This window comes from Giraffa tippelskirchi, chromosome 1, assembly GCF_054371585.1.
Source record: "Giraffa tippelskirchi isolate mGirTip1 chromosome 1, T2T-mGirTip1v1.2.pri, whole genome shotgun sequence".
NCBI classification, from domain to species: Eukaryota; Metazoa; Chordata; class Mammalia; order Artiodactyla; family Giraffidae; genus Giraffa; species Giraffa tippelskirchi.
Genome location: NC_137275.1, coordinates 136561552 through 136583035, shown reverse-complemented (window position 1 = coordinate 136583035; position 21484 = coordinate 136561552). Strand labels below are relative to the sequence as shown.

Sequence of the window (21484 nt, the reverse complement as noted above, 5' to 3'; positions counted from 1 at the left end):
ACAGCTCATAGGGCAGGAATTGCGTCTAGTCCTCACTGGCCAGGGGACCTTAGGTGGAGCCTCTGATCTCCTTGCACTTCACGTTCCCTTTCCTCGAAATGGCAGTTCAGTTCAGTCACTCAGTCGTGTCCGACTCTTTGTGACCCCATGAACCGCAGCATGCCAGGCCTCCCTGTCCATCACCAACACCCTGAGTCCACCCAAAACCATGTCCATCGAGTCGGCGATGCCATCCAGCCAACTCATCCTCTGTCATCCCCTTCTCCTCCTGCCTCCAATCTTTCCCAGCATCAGGATCTTTTCCAGTGCATCAGCTCTTCGCATCAGGTGGCCAAAGGATTGGAGTTTCAGCTTCAACATCAGTCCTTCCAATGAACACCCAGGACTGATCTCCTTTAGGATGGACTGGATGGATCTCCTTGGAGTCCAAGGGACTCTCAAGAGTCTTCTCCAGCACCACAGTTTGAAAGTATCAATTCAGCCACCAATTTTTGAGCTATATTTGATAGAAGGCATTTTCTCTCCAGAAGGAGTTTATCTAATCAAATTTTCTAAATGTGGCCCACATTTGGTGCAGTCACAGAAACTGTAAACTCCTCTGTCTTTACTTTTTTATTCCCCCCTGGGTTTGTCAGGCATAGTGCCACTGCTGGCCCTTTAGACACATTAGAAATCTTAATTTGGACAAACAAACAAAAACCTAGGGCTGGGAAATGCTAAATATCACATGGGCATTTGAGTGCTGTTCTCACTTTGCCCTTTGAAGCCAAAGAGATCCAGGCTTAACTCCAGTTTAAACTTCAACAGATCAGTGAAAACTGACCTAGAGACTCAGCTTCCTCAGGTGAAAGCAGAACTAATAATAGTATCCACCTTCCATGTAGGATACATGGCATAACGCGTACAGATTGCAGAGATGTTTAAAATGCATCCAGTGAAAGTCAGTTGTTCTGTTTTTAAGCATTCTTTGTTAATAACTGCACCAGAAGCAATTTAAAGTGTTTCTACCTCTTCATTAAAATGAAATGATTTTGCTGTAGTATGTGCAGTTATATAACCAGCCATAAAACAAAAGAGTCTACTAGGAGACTCCTGTCTGGCTTGTGACCAGTGGTATATATAATTTTGTGTGTGTGTGTGAGAGACAATGGAAATGCACATGGAAGCTGATGGAACAAAGTCTCTGAAATATTGCAAGAAAAACAACCTTCAACCCAGAATGCTAAAGCCAAGTGAATTTTTACTTTTTTAAAAAGCTTCCTTTGTAACTCTCCTGATTTCTTTGTGCAGATGTGAAGACTTTTTGCTTGATATCATATTCCCACTATCTGAGGAATTGAACATCTCTGTAGTCCACATCTTCTGATCATGAATTTTCTCAGTGTTATGTTTGTCTGAAAGTCTTTATTTTGGTTTAATTATTGCCTGGTGTAGTTACATCAGACCCTCTACCCTCTGCAGTGGGAGGAGGTCCATCACTACACCAGGGTGAAATTGCCTCAGGGCATACTGCTATAAATTTTACATAAATCTCCTGTCTCTTTTCCCCTAGAATGTCAGTCCCGTTAGAGCAGGAATGCTCTCAGAACTTAGCGTGGGACCTCATCTCAGCCACCCTTTCCTCTGCAGCTGCCATCTTGGCCGCCGCCTCCTTGGTTGCAGCTGCAGCCTGGCCCTCCTTTGGCTTCTCTGGTGTTCCTACCTTTACATCCAGAGCCTTCACTGTCTGTCGCTGCCACCCATCCCCATCACAACCTTTTGCGTAGAAGGGTGATGTGACAAGGTTCTACTGTCATATCTGCCCTGGTGACAGTGAAGCAGCCAGCTGCCTGTGGGAGTGAAGATGGAGAAGGAGCAGGTGGGGGTGGGAACAGGACAGATGGTCCAGGGCAGGACCACATCAGGGATGGGCAGGATGAGGAAGCTCAGCGAGCTGTGGCTACCTGGGACTCCAGGAGACAGAAAATGCCGTTTGGAAAGAGGAAATAGAGCTGAGGAGGATGGTGATGGTGAGATCACAACCTAGGATGGAGAGATGGATGTGGGGACAGGGAAGGTGGGGTGGGGACAGGTGTGTGTGTGTGTGTGTGTGAATTTAAGAGAATTCATGACAAGCTGGTTTTGGAAAAAAACAACTTTAAAAATATTAAAGGAGTTGTTTACCAGGCAAGGGAAAGAGCCTCTAGGCTAAGGAGTATGTAAAGACCCTATTAGAAATACTGAGTTATAGTCTTGGACCTGCCAATAAAGAGGTCTACATGACCAATTACAGGCTTTGTAACCTCTAAAATCTCATCAAATCATCTGAAAGGTGGAAAAAACATAACTTCTGTGATGGTTTATTTTATGTAGCAACTTATCTGGGCCATGGAATACTCAGATATCTGGCTAAACAATTTTTCTGGGTGTCTATGAGGGTGTTTCTGGGAGAGATGAGCATTAGAACTGGTGAACTGACTAAAACAGATGACCCTCTCCAATGTGATTGGGCATCACTTCACCTGCTGAGCACCCACCTAGGAGAGAAAGGTGGAAGAAAGTTGAATTCTCTCCACCTGCTGCATGATCTGAGTCTCGGGTCTTCTGCCCTGACTGGGACTCACTCTGTCAGTGCTCCTGGTTCTCAGGGCTTCAGGCTTGGACTGGAATTAAGCCATGGGCCTGCCAGCTCTCTGCTCTTGAACTTCACCATCACCTTTCCTGAGTCTCCAACTAGTGGAGGGCAGGTTGTGTGACTTCTCAGCTTCCACTATCCCATAAGCCAATTCCTTAGGTATGTAGGTTGTTTATTTCCTAGAGAACCCTGACTAATATACCTCCCTTATATGACAGTTGATGTATCCAGTGCCCTTCTTCTGGACTTAGAGCAGATGGTTCAATGGTTAAGAATCTGCCTGAAAATTGCAGGAGATGTGAGAGATGTGGTCGACCTCTGGGTTGGAAAGATAACCTGGAGAAGAAAATGGCAACCCACTTCAGTGTTCTTGCCTAGAAAATTTCATGAACAGAGGAGCCTGGCAGGCAACCTACTAGGTTCTGACCTCACCTCAGCTCCATTTCCTCCTTCCAGGTGGCATTTTCTGCCCCCAGGGAGTCAGAGGTATCCATAGCTTGTCCCTGGGGTTGCAAAAAGTTGGACATGACTGAGCACTCATGCACATGCTTAGACCATCCAAACAACACAGTGAATGCTACTATTATTAGACACATAAACTTGGAAATCAAAATAGGATTCACCTGCCTTCCTAATTTAAATAAAGAGGTCTGCATATTTGTGACCTCCATGGCTCTTTGGAGGTGTATCTGCTCTTTGTGAAGTCCATAATTTAATTCCCTAGATTTTGAGTAGAAGTTCTCATTTGCATGCCAGCCAGACATAGATAAATGCATGTATAGAAAAGGCTTGAATAGTTTTCAATATATTCTAATTATTCATCTTGGTGATTTTGTTTCATGGAAAATTCCTCGAAGAATTGAGCATCATCATCATTTGTCTAAATCAAGTAAACTCAGAATGTTTGGTAGGCTATTTGCCTGTGCACATAGAACTCCTCTACTGTTACAGAAATAACAGAATAACTTAGTCCATATTAAGCCACCTTCCTGTGTCAGATTTCTTTTCCCCGTCATGTTCAGCTTTTACGCTTTACCAAACTTGAATTTCTAAAGCACACATCCAAGTGTGTCTCATTTCCAACCTTAACCCCCCAGGGGCTCCTCACTGTCAGATGGCTTGGTCTGACATGCCTGCCACACCTTTCCAGCCTCAACTCTTACATCACCCCTCAGAGACCTTATGTTCTAGAGAAACTGAGACATACTTTATGCCATGTCCCATACTTCCCCAGTGGGAGTGTTTAAATTCTACCCATGCTTGAAGGCTTGGATAAAATGGCACTTCTGCCTTGAAGCTTTCTTTAATTCCCTCTCACAAAATCCAGGTTATCACAGCACTTTTATTTCACCTGTCTTGTTGCAGATTGTGCTGCCTGTTTGTTTTCACCTGTCTTGTTGCAGATTGTGTCTGCCTGTTTGTTTGCGTAACTGTTGTTTCCCTTCCTTCCCTCCTCACTGTGTACACCTACTATGTGTCACATGCTGTGCTACATGCCGAGCAGATGGCCAGAAATAAAGCAGGAAAGATCCGTGTTCTTGTGGATGTGGGCAAAGACAGCCAGCCCCTAATCAACCAAAAAGCAAATTTATAATTACAAGAGGAGTTGAGTACTGCCAAGAAAAGCACAGAGCACCATAAGCTAGCATAACAGGAATGCATTTAGAATTTAAAGTAGAGAAAGAGATTTTGGTCAGGAAGATGGTATAGACCTTGTATAGCATACATGAAGGTGCTAACAAAAGACACAAGTAGATGTCATACATTCAGGTGTCCTGATCCCCAGCCTACAGCTAAACGGTTATGCTCTCCTGGAGAACTTATTAAAATACTCACGTTTTCTTTGGTGCTCATCCATCTGCCTAAAGAATAGAACACCTTGATTAGCCCCTCTTTTTAGCTAATTATCACTTTATCCAAAATTTACTGTTTTTAAACTGCTTGTGGGTTTTCCTTCTCCCCTTCTTCTTTCTTGTATGAATCCTGATACTGTTTTTGCTAAGTGCAATTAACAATGGTTACTAAGTTATTTTTGGTTTCTTCTATGTATAAGTAAATGCCATGCTAATAAACATATACCTGCCATTTATTTTTTGGCAGAACTTACCATTTACTGAGCTTTGTTTATGTACCAGATGTCATGCTAAGAGTTTTGAATATATATCTTATCTAATTTTCACAACAAATCTCTAAGATCAATTATCATTCTTTTATCCTCAAAATGGAAGCTAAAACACAGAAAGATAAATCAAGAGAGGTCCAATATTTCAGTGTTCTGTTTGACTCCAAAACCTGAGCTTTTAACTATGATGCCATATCATTCTCAGTGTTACAAGTTTCTTTAAGGGAAGGAAAATATTTCATCCATAGTGAGTCCTGACATGCAAGATGAAAAATCAGGTGGGATAAACACGCTTGTTACAATGATATTTTAGAAATACAGGGGCTTATGCTGATTCTCTGAAAACCTGACTCTCAATTTTAAGGTCCCAAATCAGTCCAAAGTCAGATACCAGGTTCCCATGATGACTGAAATAGGTCCAGTTCACAAGCAGTAACTCCAGATTTTTTCAAGAGAACTGTTAGATGACATTGTAAATATATATATATTTTTTCTTATTTTCTCTGAACATACTTTTACCAAGTAGATTTTAATCTGTTTTTCTATCTACACAAATATCTGTCTGCCTTCTCTTCTTTTCTTCCTTCTTGGTTTCATTGCTGTTGTATTTCCTTCCTTTTCCTGTTTCCTTCCCCCCCCTTCATCCTTCTCTTCTCCATCCGTCCATCTTCTTTTTTCATTTAATACATGAGTCAAGGAGTGACGAAATAGTTGACATTTCCAGAAATTGTAAGGATCCTTGCCTCCCATGAAAATGGTTCTCAATCATTAGCATTCCTATAGCTGGGTTCAGGAACTGAACTGGCATATGAGGTATTTTAGTTGAATAATTTGTGCACCTCTTATTGAGGGTGATTTGTAACTTATTTAGAAAAGAGTTTTGTTTTCTAAAAAATGATCAGAGGTACTACTTGCTTCCCACTAGAGAGATTTCTAAAGCCTTCTGAAAGCATTCTACCATGAGTGAAAAATGAGGCTAGGTGATAAACAGGTGGACCTTGGAACCTTAAACACTGAGATGCTCATCTGAGCCCAAACTGTTACAGCAGAATAACCTGATTAACTTTCAAGGTTTGACATTTCCTATTATCAGTCGAGCCAGAATATCTCTTAAGGAAGAGCCACTTTGCTGTCTCGTTGGTGCTGTGCTTCAAAAAATCAAAATGGTGCAGACTGAAAGTAATCTTAAAAATTTTGTAACATGTGCTTGTGGGTGTGTATTCAGATATACATGTTCAGAATGAAACTTAGATGTGACTGCATCAGAAGCAGTCTAATGATCTGGCATCCTTAAAGCAATACTCTTTAAATAGTCATCCAACATATAGTTAGTAATATAGGAGAACATATTGATAAAAACTATGCCTCTCTTTACATTCAGAATAAGAAATTTATTAAAATACTTGGATAAAATATTTTAAAGCTTTTTGAAACCATTTCCTTCCATGGTTTTTAGCCATTCATAATTTAATAGTGTTTCTTAGTTCATAATTCACTAAGGAGAGAAGTAACTTACATGAATATGACTACAGGTTTGTTACAAATATTAAGTTTAAAAATATTTTCTTTCCTGCTTGATGTTAGCTAAAAATTTCCAATTTTACTCTGGTTCTAGTTGTTTACCTAGCTTTCCATTGTTTAAACTGGAACTTTATGTATTAATTTTTTTTTCTTTTTGTTGAGGGGTTGTTGTTTTTCTTTTAGTTTTAATTAGCATTAGTTGCTCAGTCATGTCTGACTCTTTGCAACCCCATGGACTGTAGCCTACCAGGCTTCTCTGTCCATGGAATTCTCCAGGCAAGAATATTGGAGCAGGTTGCAATTCCCTTCTCCAGGGGATCTTCCTGACCCAGGGACTGAACCTGGGTCTCCCGCATTGCAGGCAGATTCTTTACCATCTGAGCCAGTAAGGGAAGTTTTTCTTTTAATTGTAGTTGATTTGCAATGTCATGTTAATTTATGGTATACAGCAAAGTGATTCTGTTATACATACATACATAAAGGAGATCAGTCATGGGCGTTCATTGGAAGGACTGGTGTTGAAGCTGAAGCTCCAATACTTTGGCCACCTCATGTGAAGAGTTGACTCATTGGAAAAGACCCTGATGCCGGGAAGGATTAGGGGCAGGAGGAGAAGGGGACGACAGAGGATGAGATGGCTGGATGGCATCACTAACTTGATGGACATGGGTTTGGGTAGACTCTGGGAGTTGGTGATGGACAGGGAGGCCTGGTGTGCTGCGATTCAGGGGGTCACAAAGAGTCGGACATGACTGAGTGACTGAACTGATATGTATGTGTGTGTGTGTGTGTGTATGTATACACATATGTGTGTGTGTATATGTATACACACACGCATTCTTTTTTAAAATATTTTCTATTATGCTGTATCACAGGATATTGAGTATAGTTTCTGTTCTATATAGTAGGACCTTGTTGTTTATTCATCTTATATATAATAATTTGCATCTGCTAATCTCAAACTTCCAATCCTCCCCTCCCCCACCTACCCTTCCCCTTGGCAACCATAAGTCTGTTCTCTGTCTGTGAGTTTCTATTTCTATTTCATAGGTAAGTTCATTTGTGTCATGTTTTAGATTCTACATATAAAAGTGATATATAGTATTTCTTTCTCTTTCTGACTTACTTAGTATGATAATCTCTTGTTGCATCCATGTTGCAGACAATGGCATTATTTCATTCTTTTTAATGACTGAGTAATATTCCATCATACATATGTACCACATCTTTATCCATTCATCTGTCAATGGACATTTAGGTTGTTTCCATGTCTTGGTTATTGTAAATAGTACTGCTATGAATATAAGGGGAATGCTCTTAATTTTAAAAATTTAGATAAATAACATTTCTAATGTACTGCATCATACTTTTTTCTGTTTTAGATTTTGCTTCAATTTTTATTTGACCTTCAACTGACTGCTTTCAGTGCTTATGGCTTGGATCAAGATGCATGGAATAGAAAACTTTTACACTCATAAGTTATAGCCAACAGTGAACATCTTCAGATCTGTGAGTTTTTCCACTAATTTTAATTAATTTGAACTGGTTTAACAGAGAAGAGTTTTCACACTTTTCTTCTTTCACGTGGCAAAGAGGTTTTCATGTCTGTAGATTTACAGAAAAAAGTTGAATCTGGCAGGATGCTCAGAGATTGTATAACTTTTTAGTTTTGCTGGGAAAAAAAAAAAAGAAAATCTAGCTGTGACAGGTGCTGTGAGGCCCCCTAAACCTCCTGAAACAAGTCCCCTGCTATATATGCAGGAGAATGATGGTTCTGCCGTGGCCCTTTTGTGTTTCTCCCAGTTTTCAAGCTTCAGTGGCAGCCAGGGAGTTTTTAAAGCTTAAGAGCTTTCTGACTGACTCTCTCCTTTAATTCTGATGGAGCACCACCTTGCAGTCTGGGAGCCACTTGCAGGATGAGATATAAAAAGAGCTAGCCGAGAATTAGTTAAATACAGTGTAAATACTATGGAGAAGTAGAGTGTATTAGAAAAGAAGGATTTGTCCTTGTCAGGGGGACTGGGGAAAACCTCCAGGAAGGCACATTTAAGCTGAAACCGGCAGGATATTTAGGAATTGTCCCACCAAGGGAGACAATTTCACTAAGAGCTCCATCATGAGAAACATCCAGTTGTTCTTAGTGGAATATAAGATTTTTGAGACCTTGGATTCTGAGGCTGACTGCCTTAGCGAAATTCTCTCCTTTAATAATTTGTCTGTTTCTGTGGGCAAGTCACTGAGGTTCTCTGTTCCTTACCAGTCTTTTCTGTAAAATTAGCATAATAATACTATTGGGGTATTATATTGTTATCATATTGTTATGAACCTTCCATATGAGGCTTGATTTAAATAATGCATTAAAGCACCTTCGTATAATGCCTAACAGTCAGAATATAATAACTACTGGCTGTTATTAACCCAGAACTTTGCAAAACATGTCTATAGACATCATATCATTTGATCCAATGCTTCCGTCTGTACTCAGTCCTCAGGACATAGTACCTCTGCTAATGGTATTATGATTCTTTTCGGAGAAAACAAGTAAGCACCGTGGTCCCCTAGTAGGGGCGGAGTGTCTCAGAGAGAAAAGAGATAGACCCTGGGTCTTAGGGTCCCAAAGAATATGCAGGAATCATCCTATCTAGACTGGAAATGCATCAGTACTTAAAATGCAAGCAGTTTCTCAAGAAGAAAGGAAACACATTTAAGGGACTAGGTTACATTAAGGATTTTGACAACATGACATTTATGGTTTAAGTGCCCCTCAGGAATCGTGGCCTCAAACTGTTCAGTAATGATGTAAAATGGGTGAGCAAACAATTCAAGTGTCACTCTAAGATAATCTTAGCGGGAGCACGATGCTGTAAACAGTCCTCTCCACATCTCCGTTTTGTGAAGTAGCTGTTCATTGTTGTCCATTTATTCCTTTACAGCTCTAAGTCTTTGCCTAAATCTCTTAGTATCTTCTAACAATTTTTGAAAGATTTTCTCAGGAAATCCAACATAAGATGGTGTGGGCTATTATACTAACCATAAAGGATGTGATTTCTATTGTAAAGAGCATCTTTTTCGATTGCACACATTTAACCTCTTTATGTCTGGTATTGTGGCTCAGGTGAGGAAAAGTATGGTGGCATTCATTGTGACAATTCTACAGCATGGAATGTTGGTAGATGCTTTTATTGTTGATAAAGTACATTATCCATTTGATCACATTTGATTTTCTGAACAGCCTTTCACAGTTTTTACTTAGTGAAACTGAGATCTTAAGCAAGTTCAGGTAGTAACAGAGTCAGGACTTGAACCCAATTGTTTGGTCTCCAAATAGAGTGCTCTTGTCACCGAACTGATTTTTGCCTTGTTTTCAAAGCTTGCACATGAATACAAGAGCAAGCATTTTAGAGTTTGTAAGATTAGTAGACTGCCGAAGACCATCCACAAGTGTATCATGGAGGACCCCATTCAACGTTGATTCAGTTCCAAGGAAGTATTAAGACTTCAGAAAGAGCCAATATTGCAGTAGCCACTGTGACCTACTAATCCCCTGAGAGGCAGCTGTTGGGGCTACAGAGTTAGATTTAGCTACATGGCTCTGTTACACTTTTCATTCTGGGGAATTCCTCAGAGGACAAAGGCCCATGTCCTCTGAAGATCTTTGAGAGCTTCCAACCCTGTTGCAGCAGACAGTTTCCAACCATTTTCCGCATAAGGCAGCCACTGACAAGCTGCTAATGATTCCCTTAGGGTCCTTCACTTCAGGCACTTTAAGGATTATTTCACTAGAATTTGAATGAGGGCATTTTTTGTTGTTGTTGTTAAAGAAAATTCAGCTTGCTTTTTACCACCTTCCTTTGGGATTAAGTTAAGGAAACTAAAGTCATTATCTGCTTGTGGCTTTGCTGAATCAATGAATTTTCCTCACTATAAACCCACATGAAGCAGTTCTTTTTCATGAAAAGATGGCATAGGCAGTTTTGAGGCTTGAGTTCTGAAGAATACACAGAAAACTCTCTCACGCTGGTAATTAGAGCTGACGTCAAGACATGGTACAGAGCAATGGTGGGGCTTATCGTTTTTCAACGCTTTGAGAGGCAGAGGTACAAAATCTCTTTAAAGTAAAATGATAAAAAGAGGGGTAAGGTTAGGAAGGGATAAATAACACTTGGAAATCACAGGAATGGTATGTTTTTCTTTGAATGTTGTTCTAAATTGTACCTTGCTTAAGATACCTTGTGTTCAAAAGGAATACAGATTCAATAATTTTGCTTTCGGGGAGGGGCAAATATAATGGACTGCACACTTGGTTTAGGCTGAGCAGTTATAACTAGGAAAAGCTATCGTATTTTCTTAAATCTAAGACTCCATTGATTCTAAGATGCACCATATTATGTTAATAGATCACTGAGAGAATATAATGCTAGCCTTCTGTAGCTTTGACTTGTATCTGGTCCTTTTGATAGTTCTGGGAATTTCTTCTGCTTTTATTTTATTGCTGGGCACTTGGGAGTCACAGTCTTTTGCCCGTGTACCAATAACAGAATAATACAGTTTAATCTACATCTTGGTTTTGTCTCCATCCAAAGAACGTGTTTGTTGTCTAGTAAGATGTTGACTAAAAAGATACACAATGTGAGAGTTGCGAGTTAAGTTTTATTTGGGGCAAAATGAGGATTGCAGCTGGGGAGACAGCACCTCAGGTAGTTTTGAGGGATTGCTCCAGAGAGGCAGTGGGGGATGTCAATATATAAGATTTGGGAGAAGAAGGAGTTCAGTGCAGTCAAGCACGTACTTTACAAAAGGTTTCACGCTAGTCACCAGGAGCTGATGTCATCATGAAGGAATTTAGTGTTTTCTAGATATGAAGAGATGCAAGGATATGGGTCATAACATCAGTTCCTGAAAATATCTATCTAAAGACCTATTCCACCAGTTTCCTTGGAGCACAGAGTGCCTCACTCTCCACGCTGATTCCCCCTCCGGGCATGTTGAAAGTCGGCAGCTGCAGCAGCACAGGATTCAGTTTCCTCAGAGGCAGATGACGGATGCTCTTGTTGTCATCCAGTCACTGGCAAATGCTCTTTGCAAGAGCCAGTTTGTAGTTGACATAAGAAAATGGGGAGTTTCAGTCATTACTCAGGGGGTAAACAATCTGCCCGCAGTGCAAGAGACCCAGATTCAATCCCTGGCTCAGGAAGATCCCCTGGAGAAGGTTCAGTTCAGTTCAGTTCATTTCAGTCGCTCAGTCGTGTCTAACTCTTTGCGACCCCATGAATTGCAGCACGCCAGGCCTCTCTGTCCATCACCAACTCCTGGAGTCTACCCAAACCCAGGTCCATCGAATCGGTGATGCCATCCAACCATCTCATCCTCTGTCATCCCCTTCTCCTCCCGCCTCCAATCCTACCCAGCATTAGGGTCTTTTCCAATGAGTCAACCCTTCGCATGAGGTGGCCAAAATATTGGAGTTTCAACTTCAACATCAGACCTTCCAATGAACACCCAGGATTGATCTCTTTTAGGATGGATTGATTGGATCTCCTTGCAGTCCAAGGGACTCTCAAGAGTCTTCTCCAACACCACAGTTCAAAAGCATCAATTCTTCGGCGCTCAGCTTTCTTCACCGTCTAACTCTCGCATCCATACATGACCACTGGAAAAACCATAGCCTTGACTAGACGGACTTTTGTTGGCAAAGTAATGTCTCTGCTTTTAAATATGCTATCTAGGTTGGTCATAACCTTCCTTCCAAGGAGTAAGCGTCTTTTAATTTCATGGCTGCAGTCACCATCAGCAGTGATTCTGGAGCCCCAAAAAATAAAGTCTGACACTGTTTCCACTGTTTCCCCATCTATTTCCCATGAAGTGATGGGACCAGATGCCATGATCTTAGTTTTCTGAACGTTGAGCTTTAATGGCTACCAACTTCAGGATTCTTGCCTGGAGAATGCCATGGACAGAGGAGCCTGGTGGGCTACAGTCTAGGGGTCACAAAGAGTCAGACTCGACTGAGTGACTAGCATTTTCACTTTAGCAGTAAATATTTGCTTCCCAAATAATACCAGATTTCCATGCTATGGCTCATTTCAACAAAATGATTCTGTTTCAACAGTAAACAACTTAGTTTAGCCTTTTTGAAGACAGGCAAGTTAGGCCATTTGATTTGTCATTACTACTGCTGGCCAACAATGATAATAAAACAATATCCCAAATTTGGAAAAGTTGAAAATGTGAAAAAAAAAAACAAACCTGTGACTTAGAATTGATGAGCTATGAGAGCTCATCGCCTAAACAGCCAAGAGGTGAGAAGACCATACAGCTGTGGGAATTTCAGTTCCATTGATAAGAAAGAATTGAAGCAGTGAGCTGGTAAACAAGAAGACCTTACTATTCCTCTCAGCTTGATTAAACTTTACACAGATTTCTTCATGACTTTAGGCCCTGACTTCCTTTTTCTTAGTGCATGTACTATAGAAAATTGCAATTACAAATTCTGTCTCTGATCCTTTGAGATGAGAATTTTCTACAGCTCATCAGTGTCTTCTTTTTTTTAATAAATTTATTTATTTTAGTTGGGGAATAATTACTTTACAATATTGTAGTGGCTTTTGTCATACATTGACATGAATCAGCCCTGGGTTTACATGTGTTCCCCATCCTGAACTCCCCTCCCACCTCCCTCCCCATCCCATCCCTCTGGATCATCCCATTGCCCCAGCCCTGAGCATTTGTCTCATGCATCAAAACTGGAATGGTGTTCTGTTTCACATATGATAATATACATGTTTCAATGCTATTCTCTCAGAACGTCCCACCCTCACCTTCTCCCTCAGAGTCCATAAGACTGTTCTATGCATCTGTGTCTCTTATTCTGTCTCGCATATAGGGTTATCGTTACCGTCTTTCAAATTCCATATATATGCATTAGTATACTGTATTGGTGTTTTTCTTTCTGGCTTACTTCACTTTGTATAATGGGCTCCAGTTTCATCCATCTCAGTAGAACTGATTCAAATGTATTCTTTTTAATGGCTGAGTAATATTCCATTGTGTATATGTACCACAGCTTCCTTGTGTCTTTTTAAGGACCATCCCTTTGAAATGTAATCCTTGAAAGAGACAGCACCGCTATCTCTGTGTCTCTCTGAGAGGGTGGGAGCCTGAATTCTATAGGTGCCAGTTAGCAAACACAGATGGCCTAACTCTATGGACCAGTTTCTCTGCCTAGTACTCTAGTACGTTTCCATTAGCTCATCCCAGATCCTAAAAATAACCAGAGTTGTTTCTTCTTGCTCCTCTATGCAGTAGTCTTGAATAAAGGCTGCCGTGTAGATGGTGACTGCAGCCATGAAATTAAAAGATGCTTGTTCCTTGGGAAAAAAGCTATGACCCACCTAGACAGTATATTAAAAGGTAGAGACTTTACTTTGCTGACAAAGGTCCATCTAGTCAAAGCTATGGTTTTTCCAGTAGTCATGTATGGATGTGAGAGTTGGACCATAAAGAAAGCTGAGCACCGCAGAATTGATGCTTTTGAACTGTGGTGTTGGAGAAGACTCTTGAGAGTCCCTTGGACTGCAAGGAGATACAACCAGTCCATCCTAAAAGAAATCAGTCCTGAATATTCATTGGAAGGACCAATGCTGCAGCTTAAATTCCAATACTTTGGCCACCTGATGCAGAGAACTGACTCATTTGAAAAGACCATTGGGAAAGATTGAAGGCAGGAGGAGAAGGGGATGACAGAGGATAAGATGGTTGGATGGCATCACCAACTCGACGGACATGAGTTTGGGCAAACTCCGGGAGTTGGTGATGGACAGGGAAGCCTGGCGTGCTGCAGTCCGTGGAGTCAGACAGGACTAAGTGACTCAACTGAACTGAACTCACTATTTAACTGAGCCAGTGAAGTTTTTCTTTTATACTAGAATCCTGGTTCTAAAGACATGGGCAGCATTAAAAGGATCCTTTGTGCATACTTAGTCATAATTCAAAGTAGAAAGTGCCTTTTCTAAAAAAAAAATAAAGCACGTTCTTTGGTCTCCCACATAGCTTGTGTAGTTTGTTTTTTGAGAGTAAAATCCCTGTGATATACTTGCCCCCTGTGGTAGTCTCTTTCATTTTTTTAAAATTAAATTTATTTATTTTTAATTGAAGGATAATCACTTTACAGTATTGTGTTGGTTTCTGCCAAACATCAACATGAATCAGCCATAGGTATACCTATGTCCGCTTCCCTATTGAACCTGACTCCCACTTCCCTCCCCATCCCACCCCTCTAGGTTGTTACAGAGCCCAAGTTTGAGTTCCCTGAGGCATAAAGCAAATTCCCATTGGCTATCTATTTTGCATATAGTAATGTATATTTCTATGTTACTCTCTCCATACATCCCACCCTCTCCTTCCTCCACCCCCTGCCCTGTGTCTATAAGTCTGTTCTCTATGTCTGTGTCTCCATTGCTGCCCTGCAAACAGGTTCATCAGTACTGTCTTTCTAGATTCCATATATGTGCATTAGTATACTATATTTGTTTTTCTCTTTCTGACTTATTTCACTCTGTATATAGGTTCATCCACCCCATTAGGATTGACTCAAATGCATTCCTTTTTATGACTGAGTAATATTCCATTATATATCTATATCTATATCTATATTTATATATATCACTTCTTCTTTATCCATTCATCTGTTGATGAAATCTAGGTTGCTTCCATGTTCTAGTTATTGTAAATAGTGCTGCAATGAACACTGGGGTACATGTGTCTTTTTCAGTTTTGGTTTCCTCAGGGTATATTCATAGTGTGGGATTTCTGGGTCATATGGTGATTTTGTTCCTAGTTTTTGAAGGAATCTCCATACTGGCTTCCATAGTGTGTGTATCAATTTACATTCCCACCAATAGTGCAAGAGGATTCCCTTTTCTCCACTTCCTCTCCAGCATTTATTGTTTATAGGTTTTTTGGTGATGGCCATTCTGGCTGGTGTGAGGTAGTTTCTCATTGTAGTCTCATTGTAGTTTTGATTTGCATTTCTCTAATTATGAGTGATGTTGAACATCTTTTCATGTGTTAATTAGCCATCTGTATTTGCAGCCATGAAATTAAAAGACGCTTACTGCTTGGGAGGAAAGTTATGACAAACCTAGATAGCATATTAAAAAGCAGAGACATCACTTTGTCAACAAAGGTCCATCTAGTCAAGGCTATGGTTTTTCCAGTAGTCTTGTATGGATGTGAGAGTTGGACTGTAAAGAAAGCTGAGAGCTGAGGAACTGATGCTTTTGAACTGTGCTGCTAGAGAAGACTCTTGAGAGTCCCTTGGACTGCAAGGAGATCTAACCATTCCATCCTAAAGGAGATCAGTCCTGGGTGTTCATTGGAAGGACTGATGTTGAAGCTGAAACTCCAATCCTTTGGCCCCCTGATGCGAAGAGCTGACTCATTGGAAAAGACCCTGATGCTGGGGAAGATTGAGGGCAGGATAAGAAGGGGACGACACAGGATGAGATGTTTGGATGGCATCACTGACTCAATGAGCATGAGTATGGGTAAACTCTGGGAGTTGGTGATGGACAGGGAGGCCTGGCATGCTGCGGTTTGTGGGGTCACAAAGAGTTGGACACGACTGAGCAACTGAACTGAACTGATGTCTAATTGGGAGAAATGTCTATTTAGGTCTTTTTCCCACTTTTTGATTGGGCTGTTTTTCCGGTATTTTTTTGCATGTGCTGCATGTATATTTTTGAAATTAATCCATTGTCAGTTGTTTCATTAGCTATTATTTTCTCCCATTCTGAGGGTTGTCTTTTCACCTTGTTTATAGTTTCATTATCTGTGCAAAAGTTTTTCAGTTTAATTAGGCCCCACTTGTTTATTTTTGTTTTTATTTCCAGTACTCTAGGAAGTGGGTCATAGAGGATCTTGCTGTGATTTATGTCATAGTGTGTTTTGCCTATGTTTTCCTCTAAGAGTTTTATAGTTTCTGGTCTTATAGTTAGATCTTTAATTCATTTTGAGTATATCCTTGTATATAGTATTAGGAAGTGTTCTAATTTCACTCTTTTACATGTAGCTATCCAGTTTTCACAGCAGCATTTATTGAAGAGACTCTCTGCTCCATTGTATATTCTTGCCTTCTTTGTCAAAAATAAGGTATACCCATAGGTGCATGTGGAGAAGGCAATGGCAGCCCACTCCAGTACTCTTGCCTGGAAAATCCCATGGATGGAGGAGCCTGGTAGGCTGCAGTCCATGGGGTCGTGAAGAGTTGGACACAACTGAGCAACTTCACTTTCACTTTTCACTTTCATGCATTGGAGAAGGAAATGGCAACCCACTCCAGTGTTCTTGCCTGGAGAATCCCAGGGATGGAGGAGCCTGCTGGGCTGCCGTCTATGGGGTCACACAGAGTCGGACACAACTGAAGCGACTTAGCGGCAGCAGCAGCAGCATAAGTGCATGGGTTTATCTCTGGGCTTTCTGTCTTGTTCTAATTGGTCTATATTTTTCTTTTTGTGCCAATACCATACTGTCTTGATGACTGTAGCTTTGTAGTATAGTCTGAAGTCAGGAATTTTGATTCCTCTAGCTCCATTCTTCTTTCTCAAGATTGCTTTAGTTATTTGTTCCCCTGTAGTATTTTCTTACTGGAAATGCTTGAGTGCAAATGTATTGAGAATTAAAATTCATGTTTAGAACTGTTCATCTTCATTTTTTAATCATAGGTGTCAAGGGGAGAAAGAATATTCTTTCTGATCCAAATATCTAATTTTCAGGCTAATATTCCATAGCCCAGAAATACTGCTTCTCTTAAGATCACATAGCTAGTGAATGGTCAACCAAAAACAATCCAGTGTTGTTTCCAGTAGACCAATGATCACCCACACTGAGGTGAACTTAAACACCTGTGGAGTTTGAAAAAATGCTGATGTAGTTTTACAAATCAGGATCAACTGATTCACAGTCTCTTGGTTTTGGATCTAGGCATTTGTGGTTTTTAAAAAGCTCACTGGGTCTTTTCAGAGTGCATCTAAAAAAGGCAACCAGGTCTGAGAACTACCAGAATATGCTTTCTTTCTTTAGGTGATATACTAAAACCAAGCAAGATACTAATTGCTAGTTTATGTACTCCACAGAGGAGCAGAGGCTAAGTTTTAAACACTTTTTAGCATTTCTTTTCAGTCACAAATTCTCATTCTTAAAGCACCCGGTACTTCTTAGTTATTCCATTGCTTTCTTGCCCTAGAAGTGTGTAAATTTGCATGTAGTATAACTGCTTGGCTGGTTATGGTAGCTCACAGAACCTGGGAAGGTGGCCTTTTTGTGAAAGCAGATAGCACTTAATGTATCTTTGAAGCTAGTCTATTTGCAGATTGGGCTGTTAGGCACACAAGGAAAGAGTTTTCAATGAACATTTCTATGATGTTACACGTCTACCAGACTGCTGGCTCATAAGTCTGTACAGGTGATAGGATATTTTTGTACAAGTGAGATATGCTTCATTAGAATGAGCTCCTAGGAAGAAAGGAATTGTATAAATGCAAATGATTATTTTTATTATACAAATAAATAAGCCTAATACAGTAATAATTACAATTAAAGAGAAAGCCAGGTCCCAGTGCCCTAGAGAGCAACATCTTTGTAAGGAAATCTAATGAACCTTTTATAACTATTATTACATGCCTTAACTGCAAGATTTTGAGTGAGAACCAAACTTTTAGGTGGGTGTTGGCTTTTTTTTTTATCCACTAGACATAAATTAAACCAAACCAGGAGATTGAAGTGTTTCCTCCCTCTTCCTCCTACACCACTGTGGGCTTAACCTCAATTTGCTGATGTTGGCAGTATTTGTACAAGCACTGCTATCTTCTAGAGCAAAAGCAATGCTACTGCGATGAGTCAAGGAAAGAATTAGAAACTATATATTTAAAAATCTTTCCTTTTATGAGCAATTTAAATTGGCAGGAAAAACACAATTAAGCAATTTCAAAGGTGTAATTTTATGGAGATTTAAACACTACATCTCTAAACACTGTTTTTAAGAAAGACATTGGTAATTAAGTTTTTCTATTATTTATAGTTCTAATCTTGGGGAGACAGTGGTGAAGAAAATTGCCAAGAATGTAATTTTTCACAAAGTACAGTTTGAAAATTCCCAGCCTAAAATGTCGAAACAGAAAAAGGTGACAGTGCCTAGAGGTTGCAGATGTAGGAAAGAGCAGAGATGTCCTTTTGACATGACCCTTGATCGTTAACCAAGAGAGTCCTGCAGACTCCGTGCCTTAGCTAGTGATGGGATGATGTCTTACCTTGAAGTAAGAGAGAGCTTGCTGGAGATACTGTTGAGAGAAAGGGAAATTGGCAGATGCCTTTAACCCTTCCATTTTCACACCCTATCTTTATAACCTTCCAATATTAGGTTTCATTTTATAGGTACCTCTGGCAGCATTAAGATCTCTAGTTATGCAGAGTACTGGCAACTCCTAGTTTTTGAATCAGTTCCATTGCCCAGCTGTGCCATGTTTTTAATCCCTCAGTGAAAATCCAATTCCACAGTTGTTTTTCCCCTGAAGTTTCCCTCTTTATAAGTCTGTGTGACATCAGATTGGAGCTGAAATCTGCCACAGTGAGATTATTCAGAAGAAGGGAATCTGTAAGTTCAGTTCAGTCACTCAGTCGTGTCCAACTCTGGGAAACTCCATGGACTGCAGCATGCCAGGCTTCCCTGTCCATCACGAACTCCTGGAGTTTGCTCAAACTCATGTCCATCAAGTCGGTCATGCCATTCAATCATTGCATCCTCTGTCATCCCCTTCTCCTGCCTTCAATCTTTCCCAGCATCAGGGTCTTTTCAAATGAGTCAGTTCTTTGCATCAGGTGGCCAAAGTATTGGAGTTTTTTCAGCTTCAGTATCAGTCCTTCCAATGAATATTCAGGACTGATTTCCTTTAGGATTGACTGGTTGGATCTACTTGCAGTCCAAGGGACTCTCAAGAGTCTTTTCCAGCACCGCAGGTCAAAAGCATCAGTTCTTCAGCACTTAGCTCTCTTTATGGTCCAACTCTCACACCCATAAATGACTACTGGAAAAAGCATAGCTTTGACTAGATGGAACTTTGTTGGCAAAGTAATGTCTCTGCTTCTTAATATGCTCTTTATGTTTGTCATAGCTTTTCTTCCAAGGAGCAAGCATCTTTTAATTTCATGGCTGCAGTCACCATCTGCAGTGATTTTGGAGCCCAAGAAAATAAAGTCTGCCACTGTTTCCACTGTTTCCCCATCTATTTGCCATGAAGTGATGGGACCGGATGCCATGATCTTAGTTTTCTGAATGTTGAGCTTTAAGCGAACTTTTTCACTCTCCTCTTTCACTTTCATCAAGAGGCTCTTTAGTTGTTCTTCACTTTCTGCCATAAAGGTGGTGTATCTGCATATCTGAGGTTATTGATATTTCTCCTGGCAATTTTGATTCCAGCTTGTGCTTCCTCCAGCCTGACATTTCACATGATATACTCTGCTTATAAGTTAAATAAGCAGGGTGACAATATACAGCCTTGATGTATTCCTTTCCCTCTTCAGAACCAGTCTGTTGTTCCATGTCCAGTTCTAACTGTTGCTTCTTGACCTGCATACAGATTTTTCAGGAGACAGGTAAGGTGGTCTGGTATTCCCATCTCTTTCAGAATTTTCCACAGTTTATTGAGAGCCACACAGTCAAAGGCTTTGGCGTAGTCAATAAAGCAGAAATAGATGTTTTTCTGGAACTCTCTTGCTTTTTCGATGATCCATCGGACATTGGCAGCTTGATCTCTGGTTCCTTTGCCTTTTTAAAACCAGCTTGAACATCTGGAAGTTCATGTTTCACGTATTGCTGAAGCCTGGCTTGGAGAATTTTGAGCATTACTTTACTAGCGTGTGAGATGAGTATAATTGTGTGGTAGTTTGAGCATTCTTTGACATTGCCTTTCTTTGGGATTGGAATGAAAACTGACTTTTTCCAGTCCTGTGTCCACTGCTGAGTTTTCCAGATTTGCTGGCATATTGAATGCAGCACTTTCATGGCATCATCTTTTAGGATTTGAAATAGCTCAACTGGAATTCCATCACCTCCACTAGCTTGTTTGTAGTGATGCTTCCTAAGGCCCACTTGACTTCACATTCCAGGATGTCTGGCTCTAGGTGAGTGATCACACCATCATGGTCATCTGGGTCATGAAGATCTGTTTTGTATAGTTCTGTGTATTCTTGCCACCTCTTCTTAATATCTTCTTCTTCTGTTAGGTCCATACCATTTCTGTCCTTTATTGAGCCCATCTTTGCATGAGATGTTCCCTTGGTATCACTAATTTTCTTGAAGAAATCTCTGCTGTTTCCCATTCTATTGTTTTCCTCTGTTTTTCTTTTCATTGAACACTGAGGAAGGCTTTCTTATGTCTCTGTTTCTTATATTTTTATCTCACTGTAGCGGGCACTGGCAAACCACTTCAGTATTCTTGCCTTGAGAAGCCCATGAACAGTATGAAAAAGGAATCTATAAAGGCTCCTGTTGATCAGGGAATCTTGGGGCAGCTGGTTGTTATGTCTTTGCTGGCACACCACTGTCTCTGGAACTAGCTGATAAATCTGCTTCCTCATCTCTGCAATGGCCTTTCAAACACATGAAGGTATCTCTCCTGCCCCCCTTTTAGTTTTTTCCAAATGTTTCTTCTTAAATTTGTGCATTTCTGATTAGACACCAGGGCTAGGTGTATGTTTATTTCCAACTTTAAATTGAATACAACATCTTGTGAGGATACTTGGTGGATTGTTGGAATGGGGACCCCAAAGCCTGTTTTGCTTTTTTCTTGCAAAGAGATCTCAGTTTCTGTTGAGCCTGTTTTTAGTTGTGTCCTACTCTTTGAGACTCCATGGACTGTAGCCTGCCAGGCTCCTCTGTCCATGGGGTTTCCCAGGCAAGAATACTGGAGTGGGTTGCCATTTCCTTCTCCAGGGGATTTTCCTGACCCAGGGATCGAACCTGCATCTCCAAGAGCTCTAATTCATTTGAGAATACTTGCTTCAACTTAATCTCTCATCCTGACAGCATAATCTCTTATCTGAAAAGTGCATAGATTTCCTGTACTATTCTTCTTGGTATGTTTTTCTGTCTCTGAGACCCTATAACCCACTCAGTCCTCTGTCCACAATTACCTGCCTTTCCTCACCTAGAGTCCTTAAGATGTGTGACTCTC

The 21484-nt window shown here is 40.5% G+C and overlaps 1 protein-coding gene across 5 annotated transcripts in view; it reads left to right on the top strand.

The window, feature by feature from the left end:
• The window catches only part of LOC145509321 (uncharacterized), a 403057-nt gene that overhangs the window by 244089 nt on the left and 137484 nt on the right, over positions 1-21484 (top strand). For all 5 annotated transcript variants that reach the window (XR_014056003.1, XR_014056006.1, XR_014056008.1 and 2 more), the window contains one exon: positions 7640-7766. The gene's annotated coding sequence lies outside the window, so the exon portion shown is untranslated. Of the gene's footprint in view, positions 1-7639; positions 7767-21484 lie in introns of those variants that run through there.